The 21931-nt window shown below is 37.1% G+C and overlaps 1 long non-coding RNA gene across 1 annotated transcript; it reads left to right on the forward strand.

Moving 5' to 3' along the window:
• Positions 1-15660: 15660 nt before the first annotated feature.
• Positions 15661-21256, forward strand: LOC141503447 (uncharacterized). The gene is made up of 3 exons (XR_012472848.1): positions 15661-15710; positions 19464-19551; positions 21179-21256. It is a non-coding gene; the product is annotated as an uncharacterized LOC141503447 (long non-coding RNA).
• Positions 21257-21931: the final 675 nt, after the last annotated feature.

A 21931-nucleotide genomic window follows, 5' to 3' on the forward strand; every position in this document is an offset into this window, starting at 1 on the left:
TCACTAAGCCAACTAGTACATCTATAAGTTTTTTGCTAATTGTGTGTCTATATGTGCATACAGACAGCATATATATGTATGTATACGTATATATTATGTGTATATATACCTCTGTCTGTCTGTCTCTCTCACTGGTCTATTTTGCTCCAGAAGAGAGATTCTTTTCAACCTGTATTGTCTAGTACATGTTTATGTTTATTTTTGCTCTGATTTATTCGGCTATTGATGAGTAAATGGGTTTCTTTGCTATTTGCTCTGTGTTTTCACAGAAACAGGCTTTGGTGGGAAGGAAGTTAAGCCTTGGACATAGAATTTGGGATCCTCCTCACTCTTTTCTATTAAGAAATAGAAACCAAGGGTTTAGTTTGAAGGTTAAATTTGCATTCTTTAGACTAAAAGATTTAAGGGAGCAGATAGATATAATTCTAACCCAACATCTCCTCTCTCCTTGAAGAGACCTGAGGCCAGGATCTGGCCCCATCCTTCTGCTTTCCCTCTTGGCAGGAATTAGAGTTTTTGTTATAGGAGGTCTGGAGGAGCTATATTAGAAATGTGCCTATTCTGTTTCCTCTGCAAGTCACACATGGCATTGCTTACACATTAAATAGAAAGTACCCAACCTTTTTGGGGATGAGCCTCTCCTACTTGTCTTTGGACAATGTGATGCAGTATATCACTAGATCAATACCCGAAGCCTTTCTAACTTCGTGGACTCTGCCAAGCTTATGCTTTCATTGACAATGCTTTAAAGAAACCAAAACACTGATTGATGTTTTTCCAGTTTTGAAGATCATGAAACCAGGGAGATGATGCTGTGATTTGCAAGGGAATTGAATTTAGGTGAGAGGGTGCTGTGCAAAATCACTATCCTCCCTTTTTCCTCTGGAGTCACCTGGAACCAGTGGCCAAATATGGAGCAGGATGTTGAATATGGCCCTGGATGGAGGCAATCAGCCTTCTGTGACTCACCCAAGGTCACACTGCTGGTAAGTGTCTGAGGTCACATTTGAACTCAGGTCCTCCTGATTCCAGGGACAGTGCTCTATCCACTATACCATCTAGCTGCCCCCCAAAACAGGCATGATGTTAGTAAAGAATGATGAAGGGGACATACCTACCATACTAGCAGAGGGGGTAAGTTATTAAGACTAAGAGTTACTACCAAATTGGGGGACATATTACTGGCATTGTGAAGTGGGGAATAGGTCAATGAATTCAATTCCCCAACTTGAGAACTGAATATCAGGTAGGTGAGTGACAGGTAAGTGAAGAGATCTTCACAAACTGTGAGAGAGGTTTGTGTTGTTTGATAGGTAGAGTTATGAACCTAATTAAAGCAAATGAAGAGGAAATTATTATGATAATATTAAGGTTTAAGATTTGCAAGATGATTTACATCATTATTTTATTTGATTCTCAAAACAACTTTTGTGATTTAGGTGCTATCCTCCATTTTACAGATGAAAATAAAAAGGAGAGGCTAAATGATTTGCTTAAGGTCATACAGTTAGCGTCTGAGGTAGGATTTCAACTTAGGTTTATCCCTCTCTATTCAAGGTGCCACCCTATTGTTGTTAAGTCATTTTTCAGTTGAGTCTGGCTCTCCACAACCTCATTTAGGGATTTCTTGGCATAGTTACTGGAGTAGTTTGCCATTTTCTTCTCCAGCTCATTTTACAGTTCAAGAAACTGAGGTGTATGCCTTAACCTTGTAAGGTTAAGTGACTTGACCAGTTAGTAAGTGTCTGAGGCCAGATTTGAAGTCAAGAAGCTGAATCTTCCTGACTCTTAACCTGGCACTCTATCCAATGCACCATCTAATGTCACTTAGCTGCCCCTAAATATATTGAACAGCTCAGGGGCATTTTGGCTACACATTGTAAGTTTTAACACTTTCCTGAGAAGGGAGAATAAGAGAGTCATAACAATAGTATGGGAAAGGTGTGAGGCTTAGTATTGGAATCCCCAAAATTAATGGGAACAAGAGACTAGAATACTATTGTACTCCATACAGTGTGTGTGTGTGAGAGAGAGACTGAAGGGGAGAGAGAAAGGGATAGAGGAAAAGAGAAGGGGGAAGAGAAAGGGAGGGAGAGATGGAGAAAGTGGGAGGGGAAAAGAGAAGGAAGGAGGGAGGGAGGGAGGGAGGGAGGGAGAGAGAGAGAGAGAGAGAGAGAGAGAGAGAGACAGAGAGACAGAGAGAGAGAGACAGAGAGAGAGACAGAGACAGACAGACAGACAGAGAACACGTAGGAAAATCTAAAACTAAGGAGCAATGCAGCACAGAACCAACATATATAATAGTAAACCCTTACCTGGATCTTCTTTGTTATTGTGAGTCTTGTGGATTGTGAAGGTCTGAGAACTGAGGTGAACTTTCTCATAACCACAAATACTTTTCCTTACATCAGGGTGATACTATAAGTCTGAAACATAGGACCCTGAAAAAGTTCATGTGTATATGTGAGTGTGTGTGTGTGTGTGTGTGTGTGTATGTGTTACATGATCCCCTAGCAATCCCAAGTTCTTTTATTTTTAAAATATTGACATTTTTTTACATCACCATAGTTTCCTCCACTATCCCTTCCTCTTTCCCTCTCTGTGAGCAATCTATATAACAAATAGTATTTTTTTTGTTTATGTTTTTGCAAGGCAATGGGGTTAAGTGACTTGCCCAAGGTCACATTGCTAGGTTATTATTAAGTGTCTGAGGGTAAATTTGAACTCAGGTCCTCCTGACTTCAGGGCCCATGCTCTGTTCACTGCGCCACCTAGCTGCCCCCAAATAGTATTTTTTAAGACAAAAAAGAAAGGAGAAAACATCAGTATAAATGTTCGACACATCAAAAAAAAGTATGAAAATATATGCAATATATAACTCTCATAGATTTTCCATCTCTGCAAAGGGGTGATGTGAAAGCTTCTAATCATATCTCTTTTTTCAAACCATTTTTTTTTTGTAATTTTGCAACATGTTCTTTTTTGTGATGTATTTTGTTGTTATTTTCGGGTTCATTGTGGTATTCATTGTGTGTATTGTTGTCTTGGATCTGCTTACCAAGAGAGAAACATGAGAGAGTCTTAACTTTGAGGTGGTACTAGAAGTTTGGAATGACTTTATAGAACCTTAAAAAAGATAGGGTCCAAAAGAGAGAAAATGTTCTGGTAGTCTGTGAACTTGGATATGAGTTCTTGTATTTCAATTAAGATTGTTTTCTGTTCTAGGACTTTTTAGCCTGGAATGGTTGAAGGAGAACTTACTATTCCTATACTGAAACTGGAAATAAATAAAATTTAGTTTATCTCAGGGCCTCAACCTGAGTTGGGGCAAAATGAACCAGAGATATAAAAATATTCTAGTGCCACAAAATATTCCCAGGGAGGAAACTTGAAAGGAAACTCAGCACACAAAACCCCATCAGGAGAGAGAATTTGGTATGCCACCTTGTGATGGGGAATTAACAACCCTAGTACATAACAAGCCCACTTCTGGATCTTGGGATGGAACCAACCTGGGATGAAGGAAAACAGGACTATGGATAGAGGATTCATTTGCAGTGTGGTGACTGGGGAAAGACATTTTCCATCTGAAATATTTCCATTTTTAACAAATTATTTTAGAAATTATTTTGAACATTCCTTTAAAAATTTTTGAATTCCAAATTCCCTCCCTCCCTCCCTCCCTTCAGTCCCTCCTCTACATATTGATAAGGTAAACAATATGATACGAATTTTACATGTGAAATCATTCAAAAGATATTACAAATGTGACATTCAAAAGATGTCACAAAAAATAAGAACATAATGTTAAAAATCATACTTCAATTTTCACTCAAGAGTTCATCAGTTCTTTCTCTGGAGGTGTATACTATTTTTAATCCTGAGTCTTTTTAGAACTGCCTTGGATCATTGTATTCATTAGAGTAGTAAAGTCTTTCATAGTTGATCATTGTTACAATATCTTTATTACAGTGTACAGTGATCTATTTCTGTTCACTTACTCTGCATCAATTCATATAGACTTTCCCAAGATTTTCTGAAGCCATTGTGATGCTATTTATTTCTTGTAGCACAATAGTATTCCATCGCAATCATATCTCACAACTTGTTTAGTAATTCTCTAATTAATGGATATTCCTTTAATTTCCAATTCATTGCTTCCATAAAAACAATTGCTATAAATATCTTTGATCTCTTTGGGATACAAACCTAATAGCTGTATTGTTTGGTCAAGGGGTATGTACAATTTTATAGTCCTTTGGGCTTTGTTTCAAATTATTCTCCAGAGTAGTTGGAACAGTTCAAATTCCACCAACTGTGCAGCATTTGTCATTTTCCTTTTCTGTCAGTATAGTCAATCTGATGGATATGAGATGATATTTCAGAGTTGTTTTGATTTGTATTTCTTTAATCAATGGTGATTTAGAGTCTTTCTTCATGTGATTATGTATAGCTTTGATTTATTCTGAAAACTATCCATTCATATCTTTTGACCATCTATCAATTGGGGAATGCCTCTTTTATATATTTGATTCAATTCCCTAAAGATAGGATAAATGGGTCCTTTATTAGGGAAAATTTTTGCAAAAATTTTTAATGTTATAATTTCATTGTCTATGATACCTTTTAGTAAAGTAGTTTCCCTGATTATCTCCTTTGATTAGATCTATTATTGCTTTAACCTGTTTGAGATCATGACTGCTACTCCTGCTTTTTTTTTAACCTCAGCTGAAGCAATAATAGATTTCTGCTCCAGCATCTTATTTTAATTCTCTATGTGTTCTTTCTGTTTCAAGTGTTTTTCTTGTCACAATGTATTGTTGGTTTCTGATTGCTAATCTATTCTATTTGCTTCTGTTTTATAGGTGAGCTCATCCCATTCATATTCACAGCTATGTTATTAACTGTGTATTTTTTCATTCTATTTTTTCTTTTTTCTACTTTCTCTTTTTAATTTGTTCCTCCTCAAAAACCTATTTTGTCTGATAACCTTTTCTTTTATCATCTTTCTCCCTTTTCTCTTATTTACCTTTTTCCTCCTATTTCTCTTTTGGTTAAGTTAGATTTCTATACTCAACTGATTATATGTGTGTGTATACATGTATTTATATGAATAAATATAAATGTATGTATATGTTCTTCCTTCTTTGAATCAGTTCTGATAAGAGTGAGTTTCAAGTTGTACATGGTACCTTCCTATTTTCCCCTTCATCAGAAAGCTCTTTATTTTGTGCTTTTTTTTATGAGATGATTTTCCCCATTCTTCCTTTACCTTCCCTCTTCCCCAGTACATCCCTATTTCTCACCTCTTCAATTTTTTGAGATCTTTCTGACATAATCAACTCGTACTCTCTGCCTATAAAGATTCCATCTAACTGCTTTAATAATGATAAGGAGTTACATATATCATCTTCCTATAAAAGAAGTAAATAATTTAATGTTGGTCTTTTGTGATTTCTCTTTTTTATTTACATTTTTTTTGTTTCTTTGGAAACTTATGTTTGCTAAAATTTCTATTTAGTTCTGGATTTTTCCTCATGAAAACTTGAAACTTCTCTATTTCATTACATACCTATTTTTTCCTTTTAAGTTTTAGTCTCAGTTTTCCTGGAGAACCTAGCTCCTTTGCCTTCCAGAATATTATCATTCAAGTGCTCCTTTCCTTTAATGTGGAAGCAGCTAAATCTTGTATAGTTGTGATTGTGACCTTGTATTTGAGGGGTTTATTTCTATCTACTTGCAATATTTTGAACTTGATCTAGGACTTAGGAATTTAGCTATGATATAAGACTATTTATATATATTTTGGGTTCTGTTTCAAAAAAATGATCAGTGTATTCTTTCACTTTCAATTTTACCTTCTGGATCTAAATAAGCTCTCTCTCTCTCTCTCTCTCTCTCTCTCTCTCTCTCTCTCTCTCTTTCTTTTTCTTTGATCATAGGCAATCCAATATTTCTTAAATTATTTCTCCTGGATCTATTTTCCAATTCAGTTGTTTTTCTGATGACATTTCATATTTTATTATATTTTTTCTATTTGTTTGACTATTTTATTATTTCTCATTGTCACATGGAGTCATTACCTTCCATTTACCAATTCTAATTTTTAAGGAAGTATTTTTTCAGTGGGCTTTTGTACTTCTTTTTACACCTGGACAATTCTGTTTTAGGAGTTCTTTTCTTCAGTAAACTTTTTGTGCCTCTTTCACCATTAAGTTAATTATGGTTTTTAAGGATTTTTTTGGTGCCATTTTATTAAGTTGATACTTTTCTTTTCATCATTTTCTTAAGGAACTCTCATTTCTTTTCCCAATTTTTATTTTACCATTCTTTCTTTAACTCTTTCAGAAATTCTTATTGAGTTTGTATCCAGTTTGGTACTTTTCTTTGTGGTTTTGATTGTTTGTATGTTGGTCTTCCCTGATACCATATTAACTTTTTATGGCCAGGTCCTTTTTTTTATTTGCTTATTTTTCCAGTCCATTTTTTGACTTTTGAGTTTTTTTTTTAAATTGGGTTTTGTCCTAAGCATGATGGTAGTGATGGTGAGAGCAGTCCTAAACTTCAGTCTTTTTCTGCACTGATGTTTTCAGAACTAGTTCTTGGGGTCTGTAAGTTTTCAGTTCTTTCAAGGTAGTATTTTCCTGGGAAAGATGTGGTCACTGGTCTCCATGTCTGTGCTGAGGTCTTTATCCAGAAAAAGCCCCTGCTCCTCTGCAGCAACAAGTGTTTATATCAGCTCCTCTTCACCTTGGAACTGCAATCTAGAATTGTGTATGAGCAAAGAAGTTGACAAACAACATCCCGTCTGTATGCAGGGTTGGCTAAGAGTTTCTCATAATCTCTTTCTGATCAGTTGTCTAATTCCCTTTATCATCTCTAGACTGCTGCTGCTGCCTCCAAAACCTACCTTGGTATCACAGACCTGTGCTAATCTCCTAAATTGTCTTAGATTGGAAAAATGTCTCACACCAATCTTGTTGGCTATTACCTTTCAGATTTTGATTTGAAGTTTTATTTTAAAGGATTTTTTTGGGGGAAGGAAATATTGAGTGTTTTCACTTGGGTTACTGCCTTTATTCCATCTTCTTGAGAATCATCTTAATACATTATTCTAGCTAATAAGCTTAGGTGTTTTTACCTGCCAAAGGAGTACAAGAACAGTCAGTTTCCTAAATTTTTCCAAACTTGGACAAAGCATAGAATATTGCACCCTGGTTATAGGATACTTATGGGATCCTAGGATCATAGATACAAAACTAAAAGAGATATTGGAGGCCATTAAGTTGACTCCTATCATTTTATGATGAAGTAACTGAGTCATAGAAAGGTTAGATCACACAACTATCAAGTATCTGAAGGAGGATTCAAACCCAGAGCTACCTGACTCCAAGTCCATCACTAAACCTGGCTGTCTCTTTAATTGTTGTAAATCCTCCAAAGCTGAAACGGGCAATTCAGAGCTTTAATTCATGAGTTATGCTTGTTTATACTACTAGACAATTTAGTAAATTCTATATTTAATCTAAGGTATTTAATTCTCACAAATTCCAAAATAATGCAGTTAAGATGAAGATTTTTTGATTCATTTTATTCAACTTCCTCAAAGCTGATTGGGATTTTAATATTAGAGTTCTTTCTCATTTCTGTATATATTGCTTAATAATTATTTTTCTGTTTCAGAAACAGAGGCTATAATAGGTTATAATAATCAGAACGTTCTCCCAGGGCTCTTTCTTCAGATAGCATCAAAAACACTTGCAGTCCTTTAGCATCCTTATAAATGCTTCAGAATTGGAACTTAGCACAAATAATTACTTAAAAGAGGGACTACCAGATGAAGGCTATGATGAGTCTTCCCTAAATATTCCTATGGTGACTTTCCAGGGAGTAGCTTCTTGGAGGTGTCCTAAGGCCTCTGTCTCTCTCTTTTAGATTGGTTGTGTCCCCATTCCTGCTCCTGCTATTTGACAGACCACTTTATGCACTTGCCCTGGGCTCAGTAATTCCTGATTAAGGCTTTTCTAGGAAAAATGCATTGATTTTGTCCTAAACCACCTTCATCAATAAGACCCTATCATTTTAGTGTAGTGGAAAGATGCTTGACTATACTCCCTATAAGCCAGGAACACAGCTGAACTATCAAAAATGAGCAACCCCCCCCCCCAAAAAAAGCACTAAACTAAGAAAGCTACTATTCAGATAGAGATGATAAAAATGCCATCTCAGAAGAAATGAATTGGGCTCAAATCTAAAATCTCATGGAAGAATTTTTAAAAGATTTTAAATATCAAAGAAGAGAGGGAGAAGAAAAATGAAAAAAAGAAATGAGAGCCATGTAGGAGAATTATGAAAAATTGTCAGAAGTCAGTAAAAGTACAAGTAAAAATGACCAACTGAAAAAGAATGAAATTCATCAAAAAGTAAAATTGGACAATGACAAAAAGAAAATAACTTGTTTAAAACTAAAATCAGGGGCAGCTAGGTGGCGTAGTGGATAAAGCACTCATCCTGGAGTCAGGAGTACCTGGGTTCAAATCTGGTCTCAGACACTTAATAATTACCTAGCTGTGTGACCTTGGGCAAGCCACTTAACCCCATTTGCCTTGCAAAAAAAAACAACTTATTAAAAAAACTAAAATTAACTAACTGGAAAAGTAAAGCAATTCATTTAAAAGTAAAATTAACCAACTGGAGAAGGGAACACAAAAAACTAACTGAAGAAAATAAACCCCTAAAAATTAGAATTAGACAAATAGAAACTAATGACTCTGTGAGACACCAAGATTCCATCAAACAAAATCAAAAGACACAAAAAATTGGAGAAAAGATAAAGTACCTTTTGTGAAAAATAAATGACAGAGAAAATAGATATGATTCTTGTAAACAGCATATTGTAGGATTCTGTATAATTTATGGATTATTGGTCTACCAGGAAAGTCTACATTAAATCAAGAAGACCCTGGAAAATATCTTTCAGGGAATTATCATGGAAATTGTTCTAATATACTAAATCAAGAAAACAAAATAATCCTTGAAAAAATACACAGAACACCTCCAGAAAGAGACCCCAGCATAAAAACTCCAAGATGCAGCAAAGCCAAATTCCAGAATTCCCAACTAAAGGAGAAAATACTGCAAGCAGTCAAAAAAGAAGCAATTTAATTACAATGGGAACACAATCAGAATCACATGGGACTTATCAGCTTCAATATTAAAGTATTGGAGAGCCTAGAATATGCTATTTTTGAGGGCAAAGAATCTTTGATTATAACCAAGAATTAACTATCCTGCAAAATTCAGCGTGTTCTGTCAGGGGAAAAGATGGATTTTCAGTGAAATAGAGAACTTCCAAAATTTTCTGATAAAAAGACCAGAACTGAACAGAAAATTTGATCTTCAAATACATGACTCAAGAGATGCATAAAATGATTAACAGAAAGGGTAAAAAACAAAGTTAGTCAAGAACATTAAACTGTATACGTTTCTAGAAGGGAAGATAATACTTGTAACTCTTAAGAATTGTATTTCTCTTAGGATAATTAAAGTATTGAATATAGTTAGTGGTGGGATTCAAATAAATTAACAACTGGTTCACTGAACTCAACATAGAATTAGGTACTGTTCTGCCTAACTGGTGCAAATCTATTGAATCCCACTACTGAACCCCCAGTTGATTTGTACTTAGATGGTATGAATATAAATGAGACTTGAAGTGATGTTGATTAGGAGGGTGGTATTTCCTTAGAGGCTCTATTATTAGATACTTTGGTTAAGTAGGATTGTAGTACAATAGGGACAGAAGATAGGAGTATATTTAAAAGGGTTGGATATAAATAGATCAGGAAGTGATCTTGCCTTACTTCATACTTTAGTTAAGAGTTATAAGGCTATGGTAGGAGTACTAAAAAAGGGACAGAGGGAGAGAGTGTACCTGATATTTGGGTTGGGGAAGGTTGTAGGGCTATGGTTGGAGTACTATAGAGATGGCAGGAGAGAGTGTACATAGAGGGACTGGACATGAAAAGATCTTGAAACAATTTTGTCTTGCTTGATGTTTTGGCTACAATTGGAGGGAATGTGTTTTGGCTCAGGAGGATTGTGTATCCATGGAGGGTACTTGAAAAGAGGGGACAGTATAAATCAATTATAATTTGATGTTATTTATGACTCTTGAGAAGTTTATTTCTAATGAAATAGAAGGAGGGGTATTTAGTGATTGTGAGACAATGCTGCTTATCAATCAATCAACTTTGAGAATGGCACTTCTATTAGGACAGATAAAAGGGGAATATTTTGACAAAGGGGTTGTAGGTACAAGACAGAGTTAAAACAAAGACATAAAAAGGATTATACTAGGAGAAGGTTAGGCATTAGTGGATAAATAATGAAGTTGAAGAGGTATAAAGACATTCCATAATAAGGGGAAGAAAGGAGAGTGTGAACACTGAGTAAATCCTACCCTTAATAGATGTGGTCCAGAGAGAGAGAATAGCATCCATTCTCAATTGAGTTTTTTTTTTAGGTTTTTGCAAAGCAAATGGGGTTAAGTGGCTTGCCCAAGGCCACACAGCTAGGTAATTATTAAGTGCCTGAGACCAAATTTGAACCCAGCTACTCCTGACTCCAGGACTGGTGCTTTATCCACTGTGCCACCTAGCCACCCCCTCAATTGAGTTTTTAAAAAAAAAATCTATCCTACCCCACAGAGAAGGGAGAAGAGAAAGAAAGGGGAAGAAGGGACTGATAAAAGTGAAAGTGAAGGTAAAAGTAAATAAAGTTAGAGTCAAAATTAAAATTTTTATTTATTTAAGGCAATGGGGTTAAGTGCCTTGCCCAAGGTCACACAGTTAGGTAATTATTAAGTGTTTGAGGTCAAATTTGAACTCAGGTCCTCATGACTCCAGGGCTGGTGCTCTATCCACTGTGCCACCTAGCTGCCCCTAGAGTCAAAATTTAAAAGAAAATTTAAAGGGGAAAGGGAACTAAACATTGGTGAGTAGGTATAAGAGGAAAGGAAAGAGAAAAGTATAAATGGGGAAAGATAGCATGTAGGGAAATAGCAGTCTTAACTGTAAATATGAGTGGGATGAACTCTCTCTTAAAATGGAAGCAGATGAGCACAATGGATTAAAAAACAGAATCCTACAATATGCTGTTTACAAGAAACACATTTGAAGCAGAGAGATACACACAGAATAAAGGTAAAAGACTGGAGCAAAATATATCATGCTTCAGCAGAAATAAAAAAAATCAGGGTTAGCAATCCTGCTCTCAGACAAAGCAAATCAAAAATAGATCTCATTAAAAGGGATAAGTAAGGAAACTGCATCTTCTTAAAAGGCATATAGGCAATGAAGCCATATCATTATTAAACATATATGCGCCAAGTGGCATAGCATTCAAACTGTTAGAGGAGAAGCTGAATGTATTACAAGAAGACAAAGAGACAGAGCAAAACTATGATAGTGGGGGATCTCAACTTCCCTCTCTCAGAGTTAGATAAATCCAACCACAAAAAAAATGAAGTTAAAAAGGTGAATAAATCTTAGAAAACCCATTACATTTGATAGGCCCCTGGAGAAAACTGAATGGGGATAGAAAAGAATATACCTTTTTTCTGTAGTACATTGACCATGTAGAAGAGCATAGAAATCCACAATCAGCTACAGAGAGGCAAAAATAATAAATACATGCTTTTCAGATCATAATGCAATAAAAATTACACAGAATGAAGGACCATGGAAAAGAGAAACTTAAAATTATTGGAAACTAAATCACCTAATTTTAAAGAATTAGTGGATCAAATAACAAATCATAGAAATAATCAACCATTTCATCCAAGAAAATGACAACAATAAGACCTCATACAAAATTTATGGGATGCAGCCAAAGCAGTTTTTAGGGGCAATTTTCTGTCTCTAAATGCTTATATGAATAAAATGGAGAAAGAGGAGAACAATGGATTGAGTGTGCAACTAAAAAAGCTAGAAAAAAATTAAAGATCCCCCATCTAATTTGGTATTAGAAATCTTGAAAAATCAAAGGAGAAATTAATAAAATTGAAAAAAGAAAACCATTGATCTAATAAGTAAAACTAAGAGTTGGTTTTATGAAAAAAAACAATAAATGTGATAAACCTTTGATTAATTTGATTTAAAAAAATAAATAATACTAAACTACCAGTATCAAAAATGAAAAGGGGTGAACTGACTACCAATGAGGAAGAAATTAAAGAGATAATTTGGAGCTATTTTGCCCAACTCTCTCTCTATATATTTTTAGGTTTTTGCAAGGCAAATGGGGTTAAGTGGCTTGCCCAAGGCCACACAGCTAGGTAATTATTAAGTGTCTGAGACCAGATTTGAACCCAGGTACTCCTGACTCCAGGGCTGGTGCTTTATCCACTATGCCACCTAGCTGCCCCGCCCAACTGAATATTAATAAATTCCACCTATTAGATTGGTTAGGATGACAAAAAGGGAAATGATCGATATTGGAGAGTTTGTGGGAAGATTGGGACATTAATACACTGTTGGTGAATTGTGAATTAATCCACCATTCTGGAGAGCAATATGAAACTATGATCAAAGAGCAATAAAACTGATCATACCCTTTGATCCATCAATATGAATATCCAATAGAAATAATTAAAAATGGGAAAAGTCCTGTTTGTTCAAAAATATTTTTAGTAGCTCTATTTGTAGTGGCAAAGAATTGGAAATTGAGGGGATGCCCATCAATTGGGGAGTAACTGGACAAGTTATGGTATAAAAATGTTATGGAGTGCTATTATTTTATAAGAAACCATGAATAGTTGAGCTTTAGAGAAGCTTGAAAAGAATTACCTGAGTTGATCAGAGTAAAGGGAGTAGAATCAAGAGAATGTTATACACATTAACAACAACATTGTGAGTTGATCAATTATGATGGATGCAACTCCTCTTAGCAGTTCGGAGATCTAGGACAACCCTGGGAGACATATTGTGGACAATGCTTTACTCTTTTACAAAAAGTAAAAAACAAAATCACAGAATCTGAGTGGATACTATGTTTACTTTTTTAAAAAAAACTTTTTATGTTTTTTTCTTCCTGTTCTATGATTTTCTTTCTTTTCTCTTAGTCCTAATTCTTCATATACAAAATGATTAAAATGTAAACATGTAAAACACATCTATACATCTACAATTTTTATCAAACTATTTACCACTGAGGGGAGGGGAGTGGGAAGAGAGGATGGTAGAAAAATGTGCAACTTATAAATATGCAAGTGGATGAATGTTAAAAAAAACTTTTATAACACAATTGGAAAAATAAAATATAAAAAAATGAAGTTAAAAGAAATTCAGTGTATTGCTTTCAAAGAAATGCATTTTGGTGATGTTGGCATAAGTAATGTTGAAGAAGAAATCAGTAATAACATTTTTTGGGGGGTAGGAGGGAAGGAGTCTTGACCGTTGATTTCACTGGTGTGGAAGTTCCCTACACTGATGTAGATTGGAATTTTTCTACAACTTAGAATCTTAGAGAGTTGATTTGCTTAGGATTATATATAGTCTGAACTTAGATCTCTCTGACTCCAAGGAAAGATCTCTTATATATATATTACAAGATTGCCTCTCATCTTCTAACAAACTTATCTCAAAATGCTTGAAAAAAGTTTGAGTCTCAAGTGGGTTGAGTATTCCCTCATTGACTTTAGTTTATATGTTCATGGTATCCTTTTATAGTGGATAAGGCTCTTTCTAGAGTTAGGAAGACTGTACTCCTCAGAAACTCACTGTGGAATCCTGGGTGAGTTATTTACCCTTGAGATACAAATTAAAAACCCTCTGGATTTGGATCTAGAGAAGCTTGGTTTGGATTCTCATTCTGTCCTTTATATCTCTTTCTAACTCTGTTTTTCTCATCCATAAAATGAAAAATAATAATTCCTACCTTTCAGAGGATTAAAGGAGATAAAATGTTTTTCAAGTTATTTTATAGCAAAGGCAAATTTTAGGCAAATTTCCATAAGAATTAGCCCCAATTCTGAATTAGTGGTCACAAGATCATAGACATGGAATTTGAAGGCTTCAAAGGTCACCTACATTCCTCTTTTTTTTACACACAAAGTCATATAGCATGATCAGATTTGTCTACCTCTACTTCCTTGAATGGAAATTGTTGTGTTTTGTGGGGTGGCTACTTCTGGCTCTATACTGGACCTTAGTTTATAAGTAGCAATACGTGGCCAAAATGCACCAGGAAGATCAGATATGAGTGTGCTTCATAACACCATAATACATAGAGTGGAGTTAGGAGGATGGGAATTCGAATCCAGACACTTGCCATGTACTCCTGATGTGACCTTGGGTAAGTCACTTAACTCTAATTGCCTTGTATCCAGGACTGCCTCCAGTTATCCTGATTCACATTTGGCCACTGGACCCTGATGACTCTGAAGGAGAAAGTGAACCTGGTGACTCAGCCCAGCATCTCCTCACTCAAATTCAATTCATTGTTTGTCATGGCATCACCTCCCTGATGTTATGGTCTTCTTTGGAAGGACAAAAATAATCATCATCATATACAGATGATAAAACTGAGGCAGATAGAGGGGAACCGATTTACTTCAGATCACATAGCTAGTAGGTAGTGTCATACATAAGCATCTGAGGTTGGATTTGAATTCAAGTCTTTCTGATTCTAGGCCCAGTACTCTATCTACTGGGACACCTTCCTTTGGACTTAGAACTTGGTGGGACTAATCCTATGTAGGAGCTGCAAACCTCCTCAGAGACCCAAGTGGTGTAGAGGGAAGATTCTGCCCCCACATTTGGGGAAAAATGTATGTTTGATCTTATTATACCTTTGAAGTAAAATTTTTCTTTGTGAGGATAAATGGAACTGGGGTGCTTGGACCTCTTGGAAGTGGGGGATACAGTTTGTAAGAACCAGAGAATTACTAGTTTAGGTATAACCCTAAAACATGAGTTAGGATAAATCAAGACTATTAATTAGCAGTAGGTCACAGTTTACTATCTCCTTGTAGCCTCTGACTGTATTGGCCTAGTTTCCTTCTCAGTTAAGGCAGGGGTTGGCCAACTACAGCTTGGTTGTACTTTATAATAAAGGTGGAAGAAAACTTTAAAATGTGAAAACCATTTTTAGCTCAAATGCCAGTACAGAAACAGGTGCCAAGGCCCCACCACCCACCCTCTGAGACTCCCTTCCTTGATTTTGTAAGGACAGAGACAACATGCCTGTTGTCTCTCTTATTAGAATGGAAACTCCTAAAAGTCAGGGCCCATGTCATTACCTCGCTCTAGTTCTGGTACTACTTAGTGATTGCTTGTTGCCTGTTTCTGAAGCTTTTGTTTGTTCTTTCTGGATGAGCCTACATCCTCCAGTCTTTCCTTTATCAGTTCAGTCAGGAGCCCATTCATTCAATGCTGGAAGTCTTTAAGAGGAGAAGGAAGGTCACTAGTAGTGAGATAGAGAGGATTCCTGTTAAGGGACATAGAAGCCCCAGAGATGTCATCAGGTCTGAGAGTCAGAGATTCTGGGACAAAGATTAAATTCTAGGAAATCACTCCAACCTCCCACTCTATCTAACAGTTTGCTTCTCACTTTTCCTTGCTGTATCAGGTTTCCATAGTAACCTTTGTTTGTGGAAAGCTCTGATGAAGACTCTACTGGAAAAGAAACATGTTAGGCTTGTGAGACAGGTAAGGGAGCCTGGTTAAGAAAAGGCAGCAGGAGGTTTTTAGGCTGAGGCTATGGGCCTCATTGACTTAGGGAAAAAAAAATTTGACTGGGTCAAGTATGTCCTCTGGGAATCCCTACTCCTGGGGTAGGCTGAGGCTAGTGGGCCCTTTGGGCTCATGACTTCTGAGGTGCCACAGGGTGAAAACTGATGGAGGCTCCAAAATAAGTCTGGCACCCAGGTGGTGAACCTCCAGGAGTAGGGAGCCACGAGACCTCCTAAGAGGGATTGTATCAGGTCAGGTCAGAAACTCTCACAAAGCATCTTGGTCCAATTTGAACACTGAAGTAAAAATATCATCATTCCTGAAGGCCTGTTTTTTTTTTTTTTTTTTTTTTTTTAGGTTTTTGCAAGGCACTGGGGTTGAGTGGCTTGCCCAAGGCCACACAGCTAGGTAATTATTAATTGTCTGAGACCGGATTTGAACCCAGGTACTCCTGACTCCAGGGCCAGTGCTCTATCTACTACGCCACCTAGCTGCCCCCCTGAAGGCCTTTCTTGACATCACTGAGTGAATTCTTTCTCTGTTCTACTTCAAAGGAGTTCAGCCTCAGACACTTGACTCTTACTAGCTATATGACTTGGGTAATCACTTAACCCTGATTGCCTCACATCCAAGGCCATCTGCAGTTGTCTTGATTCATATCGAGCCACTGGATCTGGATGACTCTGGAGGAGAAAGTGAGGCTGGTGACTTAGGCCAGCACCCCCTCACTCTAATCCAATTCATGTGCTTGTCATGACATCACCCTCCTGATGTCATGGTCTTCTTTGAAAATGAAGGATGGGGTGGCTAGGTGGCGTAGTGGATAGAGCACTGGCCCTGGAGTCAGGAGGACCTGAGGTTAAATCCAGTCTCAGACACTTAATAATTACCTAGCTGTGTGGCCTTGGGCAAGCCACTCAACCCCGTTTGCCTTATAAAAACCTTAAAAAAAAAGAAAATGAAGGGACAAACATTATTATTATCAGATGATGGAAGGGTCAGAAGTTGCTCCTGTTCACAAGGGGAGGAAAACATCCCCAAGACCCTTCTTTGTTGTTCCACCCCCTCTCCTCCTGCAATGTTCCCCTGGGTGTCTTCAGCCAAGTTCTGTGGTTTTAAATTCCATCAAAATAAAGGATCCCATTGCTTTTAACATTGATAAGTGATTTTAATTCTTAAATACCAGCAATGAAATTCACTAACTACTTTTATTATTCTGGACTCTATACCATTAATAAATTTAGAGTCTGAGGACCTAGGTTTGAATCTGGGCTGTGCTACTTATAAACTGGGTGACCTTGGTCAGGTCCCTTAATTTTTCCTGGCTTCAATTTTGTCAATTATAAAATAAGGGAACTGATACAAGGAAACACTTTTGAAACCTTAAACTAGTATATAAATATTATCATCATCATCATCATCACTATCATCATTATCCTTCCAGCCCTTGATCCTAGAGTCAATTGCCAAATCTCATACTGTTAGGCACAGCCCAAGTGTGACTGGGAATTTAGTTGTTAGCCAAAAAAAAAAAACCCTCAAAAAACTTTTATACTGATTTACAAACTTCAATCAAAATAGTATATGAAAATTGGTGAATCAATCCCTTAGAGTTTTACTTGCTCATACACAGTCACAAGTTTCATTCTGTAATGAGAGATTGCAGTTTGCTCAAAAAAAATCACTCCTTGGTTCTCCAAGTCATCCTATCTAGGCTATCATAGGGTAAGTATTAGAGTCAGTAAGAGTGAAATGTGTCTTTGTCCCAGATGCTTAACTTTGAAATTTGTGCTTTTTTCTGTAAATGATTTAACTGTGGGACCTTTTCCTGGCAAAGGGACTAAATGAGTGCACTACTCTGGTCTGAATAAAAGCAGCTGGGCTGGAAAATTCACACTCATTTCAGTAGCCTGGGCTACTTACAGCCTGCAGATGCTGGCTTGTAGCAAGGCTACCCATTCAGTACTTACTTTAACAGCACATCACTCAATGCATTTCTATCCAAGAAGACTTCGTCGAAGGCTTCCTGTAATGAGCCAATGTGAGTCACTTTTCAGTTACTCTTACACTAACTGGGGAAGCATCCTTAGGACTTTTGTGACTACCCAGAGCCTTCACAATGATTGTCTGTTTAGATTATAAGTAGTGCATGGTACTAATATGCAACTTTTTTATTTGGTTTTTGCAAAGCAATGAGGTTAAGTGACTTGTCCAAGGTCACACAGCTAGGCAATTATTAAGTATCTGAGATTGGATTTGAACTCAGGTCTCCAGGGCCCGTGATCTATCCACTGTTATTAAGCTGCCCTTTTACACTATTTTTTATAGGGCCTTGCCATTCTTTTGTATCATCCTGTTACTGTTCTTGCTTCTTTTTCTTGTCACTTAATCTCATTGCCTTGCAAAAACCAAATACTTTTTCAGCTCCTATCTCCATGAATACCAGTTCCATATCACCAATTGCCTTTTTGGACATTCAAACCAAATCTCAAACTCAGTGTGTCTCAAATAACACTCATCTTATTCTATAAACTCACCTACTTTTCCAAACTTCCCTATTCTTAGCTAAGATCCTACCATTCTACTAGTTGTTTGGTATACAATCTTGCTTGTGAACACCCCCCCCCCCCGAACCTCATTTTCATCTTCTATAAAATGGGACAATTGGACTAGATGATCTCTGAGGTTTCTTCCGGCTCTAACAGTATCTTATTTTATTTCACAGTTTTATCTGATGAAGGGATGAATTAATACTGGAATTCCTGCTCTGCTGAATCAGACTGGGGATGAGATAGGTCTTAACAGAATCGCTCGCTGCCAGAGTTAAAAAAATAACTGCCCATTGGGGGAATGTAGCTCTAGCCCAGAAGGCAACGACACTATCAGGAGACTACAAATAAAGCAAACCTGAGACATAATCTAGTGAATTCTAAGTTGTCTGGGTAATTCAGACCTCAGGCTATGAATTATTTAATTTGATAATTGTTAATTGTTCCACAGCCTTAAGGAAAAATGATCAGAATCACCAATATAATACAGCATATCATATTCATAAGGTTTATAACTATGATTATATAGAATTTGCAATTAGGATTTAGAAAATACATGTTTTTTTCCTCTAACATTTTGAAGCAAATAGGGCAAAATAAAGATGAGAACACAGAGATTTGGTGACTCTCCTGAGTTCATAGAATTACTCTATGAGGATCAAGATTCCAATGCATGTCTTTTTAATCTATGCCCAGGGCATCTTTCACCAAAGTAGGAAGGAAATAAACATTTATTAAATCTTATGCTAGGTACTGTACTAATTACTTAAAAATATTATGTCATTTGATCCTCTTAACAACCCCGTGGGATCCCTGGTTATATGGGGAAATCATCCCCATTCGCAGCTGAGAAAAGAGTCTGAGGCCAACAGAGATGAAATGAGTTGCTCAGAGTTATATAGTTAGTAAGTGTCTGTGGTTGAATTTGAACTCAGATCAACCATACTCCAGGCCCAGCACTTTTCTCCATTGTGCCAGTACCACACCATACTTTTCTTCTCTCTCCACTGCCCACAAAGGATAGCTATAATCATTATGTGTTATTCTCCTGAAAAAATTGACAGCAGGGATTCAAAGAAGGAATTCTCAACCTGGGGTTTTTGTACTTGTTAAAAAAATTTTTATAATGGTATTTCAATACAATTGTTTTCTTTTGTATCTCCATTATTTTATGCATTAGAGGTCAAAAGGTCTCAGCAGACTGTAAAAAGGGGTCTAGGACATGAAAAAAGAATTCCTAAGAATTTCTGACCTAAAATAAGACTTCGGTGAGTAATTTAACTCATGTTTATTCTTGACAATGTGTCCACAAAGGGACTAGGGGATACTGGCATTCAGGGGTTGGTCTGGGTTCTGGTTCTAAGTCTTGCATTTTATTTTAGGCCTATCATTTCCAATTTCCTTTCTTTGGGCTTTGGTTTTCTCATCTATAAAATGAGAGATTAGACTAAATGATCTCTCAAGACCTTTTCCAACTCTTCACAGCCTATGATTTTGTAATTCCATGATTTTTGTCAAGTCCCTCAAGATCTTTCTGGGTGGAGGTCCATCTTTGCTTTTTTTCCTGGTAACCCCTCCTCTCACCCCCACCAAAATTCCCCTCCAGTCCAGAATGATGAATAATTTCTATGCAACAAGAACCAAAGAGAAAAAAAAACCCTCTGGTCAGGGGAAAAACAAACCTTTTACTCATTTGAGGGCTTTGGGGCTCCTCTAGTTCTGTGGCATCTTCTGTCAGATGGTGTTCAGTCAATGAGAATTCTGGTCTCAAAAACACAAAATCTTAGTTTCTGCAGATCTCTGCTCCCCAACCTTTACAGTCAAGCATTCAGTTCTTGATTTCTATTCCTGTTTCTTACTCCTTGGCTCCCCTCCTCCCACATTTCTGGGGTTCATTTTTCTCCTTAATTTGCTTCCATGGGATCCCCATTTTCCCCCACCCCTTCAGTTCTAGCCCAGATGCTCTTTGGAATTTCCTTTTAATCCTATTCCTCTGTGGCACAGGGAGGTTCATCTAAGGAAGTGAGACTCATTTAATGTCAAAAGCCTCTGATAATTTGACCATAAGTGGGGTGCAACCTTAGGGCACAATAACAGAACTGTAACTAGGAATACTTTCATCTGAGACAAAAAGTATTCGAGGGATGGAGGGTAGAAGGTAGGATAATTGTCCTACAGGGTGAAAGAAGAAAATAGCCCTCACCAGACAGGGGTTGAAGTGCGATGATTTTCCAAGAGAAGGACATCATGAATAGCATGTTGGGGGGAATCACAAGGAAGCAGTTGTGCAATGATGGTAGTACAAGCCTGGGAAGATCAGGAGATGAAGAAGAGGATGAAGACTGCAGTGGGGAAGAAGGGCATAGTCTCTGAATGTTGGTATCTTGGGACATATGTTCCCTTCACTCTAGGGTAGTTTTGACTTTGGCTCTGAGCCTCCAGGAAAGGGGGATTTTTGAAACAAGTCCAGTTTGAAAACATATTTATTACAGATCCCTCAAGGATCTGGTTTTTTTTTTAAATATGTGTTGGAATCAAAAGTCTTTAAAGTCCTTCTGCCTTATAGCATGATCTTTTTCCATGCAATTATCTCATACCACCTTATTTCAGTATGCTGGTAGATTGGTGCCAGGGTCATCTCAGGAGCTAACTTCAGGTCCAGTTCCCTTCAGGGTACATGGCACATCTCCCTTTGTTCCTCTCATGGTGGGATTGGTGGGCAATCTGCATTATCATCAAGGAGTGGTACTGGTGGTGCTACTGGTGCTGCTGGTGCATATATTCTGATGCAGGAGGGAGGGGAGGGCTGCCATCTTCTTCTTAATCCTGTTCCTGCCTCAGTTTGACCCATGTGTGTATATGTGTATGTATGTTGTTTGTCCTTTGTTCTTTAAGAGGACCATGTCATCAGGGAAGTGATGCCCTGACATGAAGTGAACTGGATTTAAGTGAGGAAGGGCTGTGAAAAGACACCAGGATCATTTTCTCCTCCGGAGTCATCTGGATCCAATGATCAGATAAAGATTAGAATGACTCAAGGAGGTCCAAAGCTATGGGATATGTTGACCTTTTTGAGCCAAGATCTCATTTTGACTGAGCAAGGCCCATTTAATGATTAAAGCAAGAAATGAAGCAAAGAATGGCCTCTTTTGTGTGGTCAAAAAAAAATAAGCCTGGAGGGTAAGACCTTTAGGATTTTGGGTCAGACAAAAACAATTGAGATATATTCACTCTGAGCAAACAGAACCCAAACTGGGTTTGGGTTGGGATATTGTTGGCCAATCAATGAGAGCCTGAGTAAGATATCTTGGGGGTCTACCCAAGCAATCAATAGGAATCACATCAAAACCCATTATTTTTATCATGATCATTTAATCCAATGCAACTTTCTTCCACCCTTGCTAGCAGTTAAAAAATATCATGTAAATTAGTAAGATGAGATTCTCCCCCACCCCCACCCCCTACCAACACTTCACAAAAAAAAATGCCTTTTCTCTTAATTATAGGATCAAGAGCTGAAAGGGACCTGAGAGATCATCTAATACAAGCAGTTACATTATTTAATCCGTTGTTTCAGTTGTGTCTGACTTTTTGAGATCCCATTTTGGGGTTTTCTTGACAATGATTCTGGAGTGGTTTTTCATTTTC

The sequence above is a fragment of the Macrotis lagotis genome, chromosome X (genome assembly GCF_037893015.1).
Source record: "Macrotis lagotis isolate mMagLag1 chromosome X, bilby.v1.9.chrom.fasta, whole genome shotgun sequence".
In the NCBI taxonomy this organism is placed as follows: domain Eukaryota; kingdom Metazoa; phylum Chordata; class Mammalia; order Peramelemorphia; family Peramelidae; genus Macrotis; species Macrotis lagotis.